Consider the following 13,012-nt stretch of genomic DNA (forward strand, 5'->3'; position numbering starts at 1 on the left):
TCAGCTTGAAGCAAGCTATGGTTATTTTGTAGCTCTTAGTCAGGAAATTAGTAATGAAAATGATTATGTTTATGAAGAATAAATAGCATAAATTAAATAATACTTGTTATGCAGTAATGGAGAACAGATTGAGGTTTTGGAGATGCTTTGTCTCTGAGTCACTGCTTTCCTTCCATCTTCTTCTTCACGTACGCAAGGCTCCTTCCATGGCAAGCTGTATGTTGGGTTTTACCGTTGTCAATGGCTACCTCCCTTCCTCTCAGTAAAAAAGGTCCATGTACATGGCTAATCATCTGTCGGTTCTCACTTGTATTGGAATAAGATCCATTGATCCTTTTGCGTCTGTCACTATGCCCAATACTTGTGAGTTTGAAGCTCGTCACAGTCATCCCTTCCCAGATCCTACTCAGAATACCATAGACAAGGTTTAGACATTCCAGATCTCAAGCATGGCCGCCAATTGATTCTAGCTTTTACCACGAAGACTCTGGATTCATGGAGTTGAACGCTCTGTTGTCAAGAGAGGCAATCAAACTCCTGAACCAGGAACCCAAGAGATATACACTCAAGCTATTACATATAGAACGTAAGTGGTTGTCAGGCACGCGTTCATAGGTAAAGAATGATGATGAGTGTCACGGATCATCACATTCTTCATGGTTAGGTACGAGTGAATATCTTAGAACAGAAACAAGCGTGTTGAATAGAAAATAGAAGTAATTGCATTAATTCATCAAGACACAGCAGAGCTCCTCGCCCCCAATCATGGAGTTTAGAGACTCATGCCGTAGAGATACAATGTAAAACATGAAAAAATGTCATGAGATCCAAAATAGATCTATAAAAGTAGTTTTTATACTAAGCTAGTGACCTAGGTTTATAGAAATTGAGTAAACTAAGATAAATAGTGCAGAAATCTACTTTCGGGGCCCACTTGGTGTTTGCTTGGGCTAAGAATTGAAGCTTCCATGTGTAGAGACTTTATCTGGATTTAAACGCCAGGTTGTAGCCTGTTTTTGGCGTTTAACTCTGGTTTGCAACTTGTTTCTGGCGTTTAACGCCAAAATAGGGTAAGGACTTGGGGTTAAACGCCAATTTACGTCGTCATAACTTGGGCAAAGTATGGACTATTAAATATTGTTGAAAAGCCCTGGATGTCTACTTTCCAACGCAATTGAGAGCGCACCAATTGGGCTTCTGTAGCTCCAGAAAATCTATTTCGAGTCTAGGGAGGTCAGAATCCAACAACATCTGCAGTCCTTTTTCAGCCTCTGAATCAGATTTTTGCTCAGGTCCCTCAATTTCAGCCAAAAAATATATGAAATTACAAAAAAACACACAAACTCATAGTAAAGTCCAAAAATGTGATTTTTTCAATAAAACTAATAAAAATATATTAAAAAGTAGCTAGATCCTACTAAAAACTATATGAAAATACCCCCAAAAAGCGTATAAAATATCCGCTCATCACAACACCAAACTTAAACTGTTGCTTGTCCTCAAGAAACAAGATAAATAAAATAGGATTGAAAATCAAGAGGTAATAACATCTCAGAGTTTCATATGAAGCACAAATTCTCATTAGATGAGCGGGACTAGTAGCTTTTTGCTTCCGAACAGTTTTAGCATCTCCATTTATCCCATGAAGTTCAGAATGATTGGCATCTATAGGAACTCAGAATTTAGATAGTGTTATTGATTCTCCTAGTGTAGTATGTTGATTCTTGAACACAGCTACTTTGTGAGTCTTGGCCGTGGCCCTAAGCACTTTGTTTTCCAATATTACCACCGGATACATAAATGCCACAGACACATAACTGGGTGAACCTTTTCAGATTGTGGCTCAGCTTTGCTAGAGTCCCTAGTTAGAGGTGTCCAGAGTTCTTAAGCACACTCTTTTTGCTTCGGACCATGACTTTAACCGCTCAGCCTCAAGTTTTTCACTTGACACCTTCACGCCACAAGCACATGGTTAGGGACAGCTTAGTGTAGCCGCTTAGGCCAGGATTTCATTTCTTTAGGGCCTCCTATCCATTAATGCTCAAAGCCTTGGATCCTTTTTACCCTTGCCTTTTAGTTTAAAGGGTTTTTGGCTTTTTTTTTTACTGCTTTTTCTTGCTTCAAGAATCAATTTTTATGATTTTTCAGATTATCAAAAACAGCTCTCATTTTTCATCATTCTTTCAAGAGCCAACAAGTTTAACATTCATGAACAACAACATTAAAAATATGTACTGTTCAAGCATTCATTCAGAAAATAAAAAGTATTGCCACCACATATAAATAATTTGAATTTTTCTTATTAAAAACTCGAAAATAAAATTGCCTCCTTATTCTAAAAATTTGCTATTTTATTCATGTTCAGTGATGATAAGAAAGATATTTTATAACTTATTTGGGGGATAAAAATAAAAATAAAAATAAAAATACTAATTACTACTACTCATATAACTTCTAAGGTAGATTTCTAATAGTAAAAATTGTCACAGAGTTAAGACTAAGATTAGGACTCAACAACCTTTATTTTGGGAGATGGATGTTCCTTTAGTCTGTGGGGTGCTTGGCCCTTCAAGAGACAGCTTCTGGCGCTTCAGCTCCTGTAGTTCACGCCCCTGCTCCTCTTGTTCCTTCAGCAGTTTACAGAGCATGCTATTTTGAACCTGCTATTCTTCCTTCAGTTGATCCATAGCTTCTTGCAGCTTGGTGACAGATGCTTCTAGGCGGGTCCAGTAGTCAATCTGAGGGATTTCTGGGAGGAACTCCTGTGCCCTCCTTTTGATGGAGTTATCCTGCACTTGTTGTCATTTCATTAACTTTTTGGTGATTGGTTGCTGATAAACCACTATTTTATGGTTTATCTTGTGCTCAATTGAGTGGATTTTATCAATCTTTCATACACTTATTCATACTATTTGCATGGGTTTACTTTTTCCTTTTTGATTTTGTGATATGATTGAAAACATGCTTCCTTGGCCTTATATTTGCTAATATTAATCCTCTCTTATTACCATTAGATGCCTTGATATGTGTGTTAAGTGTTTTCAGAGATTACAGGACAGGAATGGCTTGGAGGATGGAAAGGAAGCATGCAAAAGTGGAAGGAATACAAGAAGTTGAAGGAACTGCAAAGTTGTCAGCCTGACCCTCTCGTACTAAAACTGTCATAACTTGAGCTACAGAGGTCCAAACGATGCTGTTCCGGTTGCGTTGGAAAGCTAATGTCCAGGGCTTCAATTTGATATAGAATATGCCATAGTTGCCATGACGCTAGGTGACGCGAATGCGTGCTCCACGCGGATGCATCGCAGTGACGAAAATCAGCGTGGCAGATTTCTTCTCCAGCAATTTCTAGGCTGTTTTCAACCCAGTTTGCGGCTCAGAAAACACAGATTAGAGGCTATAAAGTGGGGGAATCCATTCATTCATAATCACGCTTTCATAATTCACAATTTTAGGTTTTTAGATGTAGTTTTTAGAGAGAGAGAGGTTCTCTCCTCTCTCTTAGGATTTAGTTTTAGGATTTAGGATTATTTCTTCTTCATCACAGGTTCAATGCCCTTTTTATTTATTTTATCAATTTAGCTTATGAACTCTTTATATTTTTAGATTAATTTCCTTTTATTAAATGTAATTGAGTTATTTCAGATTTATGATTCTTATTTAACTTTTTATATTCTTGGCTTTAATTGATTAATTGGAAGCTCTTGAGTTATCAACTATCCGTGATTGGTCGTTATGTCGGCTAAATTGACTGGTATTCCACTAACTCTAGTCTTTCCTTAGGAGTTGGCTATGACTTGGGAATCTAACTAATTAGTTCACTTGACTTTCCCTTGCTTTCAAAAGGGTTAACTAAGTGGGATTAACTTCCATTCTCATAGGAGTAACTAGGATAGGACTTCTGAATTTTTATACCTTGCCAAGAGTTTTATTAGATATTAATTTATTAATTCCTGCAATTTATTTTTCTTGTTATTTAAATTACCTGTTCCTCACTTTCAAAACCCCCAATTTACAAGACTCATAACCAATAATAAGAACACCTCCCTGCAATTCCTTGAGAAGACGACCCGAGGTTAAATACTTCAGTTATCAATTTCAAAGGGGTTTGTTACTTGTGACAACCAAAACTTTTGTAAGAAAGGAATTCTTGTCAGTCTAGAAGCTATACTTACAACGGGAATTTATTCGTGAAAATTCTAGATCGCGCGAGAGTTTCGTTCTTCAGTTGCTCGACTGGGATATACTCATCCACTCCCATCTTCACCCCAGCATCTTTACATAGCAGAGATATCAGGTTTGGGTAAGCCAATTTGGCGTCAGTAGTGTTCTTGTTTGCAATTGTGTAGAGCTCACAAGAAATCAGATGATGGATCTCCACTTCGTTTCCCAGCATAATGCAGTGGATCATCACTGCTCTTTTAACAGTGACTTCAGAGCAGTTGCTAGTGGGTAGTATAGAGTGCCCAATAAAGTCCAGCCAGCCCCTAGCAATTGGTTTGAGATCTCCTCTCTTGAGTTGATTTGGGACACCCTTTGTATTGGTTATCCACTTGGTTCCAGGGATGCATATGTCCTCTAGAACTTGGTCTAAGCGCTTATCAAATTTCACCATTCTCCTGTTAAAGGATTCTGGATCATCTTGTAGTTGAGGTAGCTTGAAGACCTTTCTTATTTTGTCTTGGTGGAAGTACATAATCTTCCCTCTGACCAAGGTTCGAAAGGTATAGAAAGCGGCTCAAGTTAATATTTGCTTATCTGTTTGCCACAGATTTGCGTAGAATTCCTGAACCATGTTTCTACCCACCTTTGTCTCAGGATTAGCTAGAATTTCCCAGCCTCTGTTTCGAATTTGCTCTTGGATCTCCAGATATTCGTCTTCTTTCAGATCGAATTTAACTTCCGGGATCACTGTTCTTAGACCCATTATTTTGTAGTAATGGTCTGTATGTTCTTTGGTTAAGAACCTCTCTTGATTCCAAAGTGGTTTTTGAATATTCTCTTTCTTGCCTCTTGAAGTGGCTTATTTTCCCTTAGGAGCCATGATCTTAGTGAGACTTAGCTAAGTGATCACGAAAAGCACACCAAACTTAGAGGTTTACTTGTCCTCAAGCAAAAGAAAGGAAAGGAGAGTAATAGAAGGAAAGACAAATTCGAATTGTGGAGGAGAGGGGGAGGCCGAATGTGAATTTAAAGAGGAGGGGTTGGGTTCAAAAATTATGAAAAAGATATGATTTGTAAAAGGATGATTATGATATGCAAAAGATATAAATTTAAATTGAAAAGATAAGATAGAGATTTGAAAAAGATAAATCCAATTTCTGAAAAGATAGTATGATTAGTTGAAAAAGATTTGAAAAGAATTTAAAAAGATAGATGAAGTTTGAAAAAGATTTGAGAAGAATTTGAAGAAGAATGAAGAGATTTTTAGGATTGAGATTAATTTGAAATTGAAATTGAAAAAAAAAATGAGAATTTGTAACATGTTCATGCAAGAAATCATGGATGGAAACACGAAAATTTGAAAAAAAATTGAATTGAAAAACAAAATTCCTCCCCTTCCACACTTCTGGCGTTAAACGCCCAGTTGTAGCTTGTTTTGGACGTTTAACACCCAACCAGGTACCCTGGTGATGAGCGGATATTTTATACGCTTTTTGGGGTTAATTTCATATAGTATTGAGTATGTTTTAGTTAGTTTTTAGTCTATTTTCATTAGTTTTTAGGAAAAATTCATATTTCTGGACTTTACTATGAGTTGTGTGTTTTTCTGTAATTTCAGGTATTTTTCTGGCTGAAATTGAAGGAGCTGAGTAAAAATCTGATTCAGGCTGAAAAAGGACTGCTGATGCTGTTGGATTCTGACCTCCCTGCACTCAAAGTGAATTTTCTGGAGCTACAGAACTCGAAATGGCATGCTTCCAATTGCGTTGGAAAGTAGACATCTAGCGCTTTCCAGCAATATATAATAGTCCATACTTTGCTCAAGGATAGACGATGTAAACTGGCGTTCAACACCAGTTCTCTGCCCAATTCTGGCGTCCAGCGCCAGAAAAGGATCAAAAGCTGGAGTTGAACGCCCAAACTGGCACAAAAACTGGCGTTCAACTCCACAAATGGCCTCTGCACGTGAATTGCTTAAATCTCAGCCCAGCACACACCAAGTGGGCCCCAAAAGTGGATCTCTGCATCATCCATCATAGTTTACTCATTTTTTGTAAACCTAGACTACTAGTTTAGTATTTAAACAACTTTTAGAGACTTATTTTGCATCTCATGACATTTTTAGATCTGAACTTTGTATTCTCTGATGGCATGAGTCTCTAAACCCCATTGTTGGGGGTGAGGAGCTCTGCTGTGTCTCGATGAATTAATGCAAGTATTTCTATTTTCCATTCAAACACGCTTGTTCCTATCTAAGATGTTCATTCGCACTTAACTGTGATGAAGGTGATGATCCGTGACATTCATCACCTTCCTCAAACCATGAACGTGTGCCTGACAACCACCTCCGTTCTATATCCGATTGAATGAGTATCTCTTAGATCTCTTAATCAGAATCTTCGTGGTATAAGCTAGAACTGATGGCGGCATTCATGAGAATCCAGAAAGTCTAAAACTTGTCTGTGGTATTCCGAGTAGGATTCAATGATTGAGTGACTGTGACAAACCTCAAACTCACGAGTGCTGGGCGTAGTGACAGACGCAAAAGGATAGCAGATCCTATTCCGGCATGATTGAGAACCTGCAGATGATTAGCCGTGCGGTGACAGCGCATTGGGAATCTTTTCACTGGAAGAATGGATGGTAGCCATTGACAACGGTGATCCACCTACACACAGCTTGCCATAGGAGGACGTGCACGTGTGAATCAGAAGACAGAGGAAAGCAGAGATTCAGAAGACAAAGCATCTCCAAAACTCCAACATATTCTCCATTACTGCATAACAAGTAGCTTTTAATTCATGCTCTCTTGGTTATTCGCAATTCAACTGATAAACATAATTGACGTCCTGACTAAGATTTACAAGATAACCATAGATTGCTTCAAACCAACAATCTCCGTGGGATTCGACCCTTACTCACGTAAGGTATTACTTGGATGACTCAGTGCACTTGCTGGTTAGTGGTACGAGTTGTGAAAAGTGTGATTCATAATTCGTGCACCAAGTTTTTGGCGCCGTTGCCGGGGATTGTTCGAGTTTGGATAACTAACGGTTTATTTTGTTGCTTAGATTAGGAAAAATTTCTCTTTTTTTTGTTTAGAGTCTCTTTTTATTGTTGCGTTAGAATCTTAGAATCCTTATTTTCTTTTTAAAAATATTTTTCAAAAAAATAATTTTTCTATTAAATCCTGTGTCAAACTTTAAGTTTGGTGTTTTCTTGTTGATTTTTCTGAGTTTTTCAAAAATTTATTTTGGTTTTCTAAAAATTTTAAGTTTGGTGTTCTTCCTTAGTGTTCTTAAGTTTTCCTTGTGTCTTGATCTTAAAATTTTTAAGTTTGGTGTTCCTTGGTGTTTTTCCCCCAAAATTTTCGAAAATAAGGAACCTCAGATCTAAAAATTTTAAATCCTGTGTTATCTTGTTGTTTTTCTCTCTCCTTTAAAAATTCAGATTTTTATTTCAAAATTTAAAACCTTTTTCAAAAATCATCATATCTTTTTCAAAATCTCCTAACCACTCTCTTTCTCCTCACTTTTTCGAAAAGGATGACACAGCTAAGGCTGGACATCCAAGGCTTTAAACAAGGAGATAATGAATCTCTTTATGATGCCTGGGAGAGATACAGAGAGATGCTACGAAAATGCCCCTCTGAAATGTTTTCAGAGTGGGTTCAGTTAGACATCTTCTACTATGGGCTTGCAGAAGGAGCTCAGATGTCTCTAGATTACTCAACTGGTGAATCTATCCACATGAGAAAGACAATTGAAGAGGCTCAAGAGCTCATTGATACAGTTGCCAGGAATCAGCATCTGTACCTAAGAAGCAACCCTTCCATGAATGAAGAGGTTAAAACAGTAACTGCTGAACTCAGTCCTGTAAAACAAGCTGCTGAATTCAATCAGCAATTGGACTTTCTAACAAAGCAGCTAGCCGAATTTAAAGACAGGTTACAAGAGACAAGGATGGCTAATATACATATGGACGAACAGTTTAAGCAAACAAAGCAGCAGCTGTCAAGGCAAATAGCAGAAGAATGCCAAGCAGTTCAACTAAGAAGTGGGAGAACATTAAATACCCCACCTCAAGGCAGCAAAAAGCTAAGAAATGAGCAAACCACCCAAAATTCACTTGAGGACAGTAAGAGCCCAGGGAAAAATAATTCTAGCGCTAAAACGCCAGAAAATTGGTGGAAGACTGGCGCTGAACGCCCAGACCATGGCCAAAACTGGCGTTCAACGCCAGAAACAAAGCAGGACTGGCGTTCAACGCCAGAAATGGGTAAGAATCTGGCGTTGAACGCCCAAAATGGGCAGGATCTGGCGCTGAACGCCCAAGATGGGCACAATTTTGGCGTTCAAATGCCAGGAACAGACAAGGAGTTGGCTTCTCACGTCACTCCAGCTTCTAACTCTGGCACTCAATTGCCAGTGAGGGATCAGACACACACAAATGCTGATAACAACCCCTCTAAAAAGGCTTCTTCAACCACTTCTGTAGGCAATAAACCTGCAGCAACTAAGGTTGAAGAATATAAAGCCAAGATACCTTATCCTCAAAAACTCCGGAAAGAGGAGCAGGATAAGCAATTTGCTCGCTTTGCAGATTATCTCAGGACTCTTGAAATAAAGATTCCATTTGCAGAAGCACTTGAGCAAATACCCTCTTATGCCAAGTTCATGAAAGAGATCTTGAGTCATAAGAAGGATTGGAGAGAAACAGAAAGAGTTCTCCTCACTGAAGAATGCAGTGCAGTCATTCTGAAGAGCTTTCCTAAAAAGCTTAAAGACCTTGGGAGCTTTCTGATACCATGCATATTAGAAGGTAATTGCACCAAGACAGCTTTATGCGATCTTGGGGCAAGCATCAACCTAATACCTGCATCCACTATTAGGAAGCTTGGCTTAACTGAAGAAGTTAAACCAACCCGGATATGTCTCCAACTTGCTGATGGTTCCACTAAATACCCATCAGGCGTGATTGAAGACATGATTGTCAGAGTTGGGCCATTCGCCTTTCCCACTGACTTTGTTGTGCTGGAAATGGAGGAGCACAAGAGTGCTACTCTCATTCTAGGAAGACCCTTCCTAGCAACTGGAAGATCCCTCATTGACGTCCAACAGGGGGAAATAACCCTGAGAGTCAATGATGATGAATTCAAGTTGAACGCTGTCAAAGCCATGCAGCATCCAGACACATCAAAAGACTGCATGAAAGTTGATCCTATTAATTCTTTGGTAGAAGAGATCAACATGGCTGAGAGTCTTGAATCAGAGTTGAAAAACATCTTTAAAGATGTTCAGTCTGATTTAGAGGATTCAGAGGACATGAAAGAGCCTCTGAAATTTCTTCTAGAAGAGGAAAAACCTCCTAAACCCGAGCTCAAGCCATTACCACCATCCTTGAAATATGCGTTTCTGAGAGAAGGTGACACTTTTCCAGTGATCATAAGCTCCGCTTTAAATTCACAGGAAGAGGAGGCACTTATTCAAGTGCTAAGGACACACAAGACAGCTCTTGGGTGGTCCATAGGTGACCTTAAGGGCATAAGCCCAGCTAGATGCATGCAAAAAATCTTATTGGAGGATAATGCCAAACCAGTGGTTCAACCACAGAGGCGGCTGAATCCAGCCATGAAAGAAGTGGTGCAGAAAGAGGTCACCAAATTACTGGAGGCTGGGATTATTTATCCCATTTCTGATAGCCCCTGGGTGAGCCCTGTTCAAGTCGTCCTAAAAAAAGGAGGCATGACAGTGATTCATAATGAAAAAAATGAACTGGTTCCTACAAGAACAGTTACAGGGTGGCGCATGTGTATTGACTATAGAAGGCTCAATACAGCCACCAGAAAGGATCATTTTCCTTTACCATTCATAGACCAGATGCTAGAAAGACTAGCAGGTCATGATTATTACTGCTTTTTGGATGGTTACTCAGGCTATAACCAGATTGCAGTAGATCCCCAGGATAAAGAGAAAACAGCATTCACATGTCCATCCGGAGTGTTTGCTTATAGAAGGATGCCATTTAGGCTATGTAATGCGCCTGCAACCTTCCAGAGATGCATGCTCTCTATTTTCTCTGATATGGTGGAAAATTTTCTCGAAGTCTTCATGGACAACTTCTCAGTATACGGAGACTCATTCAACTCCTGTCTTGATCACCTGAAACTTGTTCTGAAAAGATGCCAAGAGACCAACCTAGTTTTAAACTGGGAAAAGTGTCACTTCATGGTGACTGAAGGAATTGTTCTTGGGCATAAAATCTCAAACAAGGGAATAGAGGTGGATCAAGCAAAAATAGAGGTAATTGAAAAATTACCACCACCTGCCAATGTTAAGGCAATCAGAAGCTTTCTGGGGCACACAAGATTCTATAGGAGGTTTATAAAGGATTTTTCAAAAATCGCAAAACCTCTAAGCAATCTGCTAGCTGCTGACTCGCCATTTGTGTTTGACACAGAGTGCCTACAGGCCTTTGAAACGCTAAAAGCTAAGCTGGTCACAGCACCAGTCATTTCTGCACCAGACTGGACATTACCATTTGAGCTAATGTGTGATGCCAGTGATCATGCCATTGGTGCAGTATTGGGACAGAGGCACGACAAGCTTCTGCATGTCATTTATTATGCCAGTCGCGTTCTAAATGATGCCCAGAAAAATTACACAACCACAGAAAAAGAACTACTTGCAGTGGTTTACGCCATTGACAAGTTCAGATCATACTTAGTAGGATCAAAAGTGATTGTGTATACTGACCATGCTGCTCTTAAATATCTACTCACAAAGCAGGATTCAAAACCCAGGCTCATCAGATGGGTATTGCTTCTGCAAGAGTTTGATATAGAAATAAGAGACAGAAAAGGGACAGAGAACCAAGTGGCTGATCATTTGTCTCGGATAGAGCCAGTGGAAGGGACGTCCCTCCCCTTTCTTGATATCTCTGAGACGTTTCCTGATGAGCATTTATTTACCATTCAAGAAGCACTATGGTTTGCCGATATTGCAAACTATAAAGTTGCAAGGTTCATACCCAAGGAGTACAACAGGATACAAAAGAAGAAACTAATTACTGATGCAAAGTACTACTTGTGGGATGAACCTTATCTCTTTAAGAGATGTGCAGACGGAATTATCCGTAGGTGTGTACCTAGAGAAGAAGCACAGAGGATCATGTGGCATTGCCACGGATCTCAATATGGAGGCCATTTCGGAGGTGAGCGAACAGCCACCAAGGTCCTCCAATGTGGGTTCTATTGGCCCACACTCTATAAAGATTCCCGAGAGTTTGTACGTAATTGTGACAGTTGCCAAAGAGCTGGTAATCTGCCTCATGCTTATGCCATGCCTCAACAAGGAATCTTGGAAATTGAGTTGTTTGACGTATGGGGAATTGACTTCATGGGACCTTTCCCACCATCATACTCAAACACTTATATTCTGGTGGCAGTTGACTATGTATCAAAATGGGTTGAGGCTATTGCCACACCCACCAATGATACTAAAACAGTGCTGAAGTTCCTCCAGAAACATATCTTTAGCAGGTTTGGTGTCCCTAGAGTACTAATCAGCGATGGGGGCACTCACTTCTGCAATAAACAGCTTTACTCTGCCATGGTTCGGTATGGCATTTGCCACAAGGTGGCCACTCCATATCATCCACAAACCAATGGGCAAGCTGAAGTCTCTAACAGAGAATTAAAGAGAATTCTGGAACGAACAGTAAATACCCGTAGAAAGGATTGGGCACAGAGCTTGGATGATGCTCTGTGGGCTTACAGGACAGCATTCAAGACCCCCATAGGGACATCTCTATACCAACTCGTGTATGGTAAGGCATGTCACCTGCCCGTGGAATTAGAACATAAGGCCTACTGGGCAACCAGATTCCTAAACTTTGATGCCAAATTAGCAGGAGAAAAACGATTGCTCCAGCTAAATGAGCTAGAGGAATTCAGATTCACAGCTTTCGAAAATGCCAAGCTTTATAAAGAAAAATAAAAAAAATGGCATGACAGAAAGCTGTCATCTAGAATCTTTGAACCAGGACAGAAGGTCCTGTTGTTTAACTCTAGACTCAGGCTATTCCCCGGAAAACTGAAATCCCGGTGGAGGGGACCATACGTGATTATAAGTGTATCACCATATGGTTTTGTGGAGCTTCAAGATATTGATTCTGATAAGAAGTTCATTGTCAATGGAAAGAGAATCAAGCATTATCTTGAAGGCAACATTGAGCAAGAGTGTTCAAGGCTGAAGCTAGATTAAAAGCTCAGCAAGGTCCAGCTAAAGACAATAAAGAAGCGCTTGCTGGGAGGCAACCCAGCCATGGGGCAACAATCCTCTAAGCATTTTGCCCTATTTCTATTTTTATTTTTATATAGAGTTCATTGACAACAAGGTAAATAATCATTTACAGAAGACCTCGACACGCAAAACAGAGAAAAAGAGTTCACTGGCAAGAAAACGCCAGTAAAAGTATATTTTGGGCGTTCAACGCCCAAAATGGGCATCCACTGGGCGTTGAACGCCAGTAATGGTAGCAATCTGGGCGTTCAACGCCAGAAAGGGGCACCCACTGGGCGTTGAACGCCAGTAATGGCAGCAGCTGGGCGTTGAACGCCCAGGAGAGCAGCATTTGGGCGCTGAACGCCCAAAATAGGCAGTGTTTGGGCGTTCAAACGCCAGGATAGCAAGGAGGAGTCAAATTCATTTTTTCCACACGTATTTCCATTCTAATTTCAAATTTTATGTTTCAATGCATGATTTTTACATGAACATGTTAAGAACCCTGATTTCTAAAATCCTTAATTTCAAAAAAAATCCCTCTTTCCAAATTCAATCCAACTCTT

This window comes from Arachis hypogaea, chromosome 17 (assembly GCF_003086295.3).
Source record: "Arachis hypogaea cultivar Tifrunner chromosome 17, arahy.Tifrunner.gnm2.J5K5, whole genome shotgun sequence".
NCBI classification, from domain to species: Eukaryota; Viridiplantae; Streptophyta; class Magnoliopsida; order Fabales; family Fabaceae; genus Arachis; species Arachis hypogaea.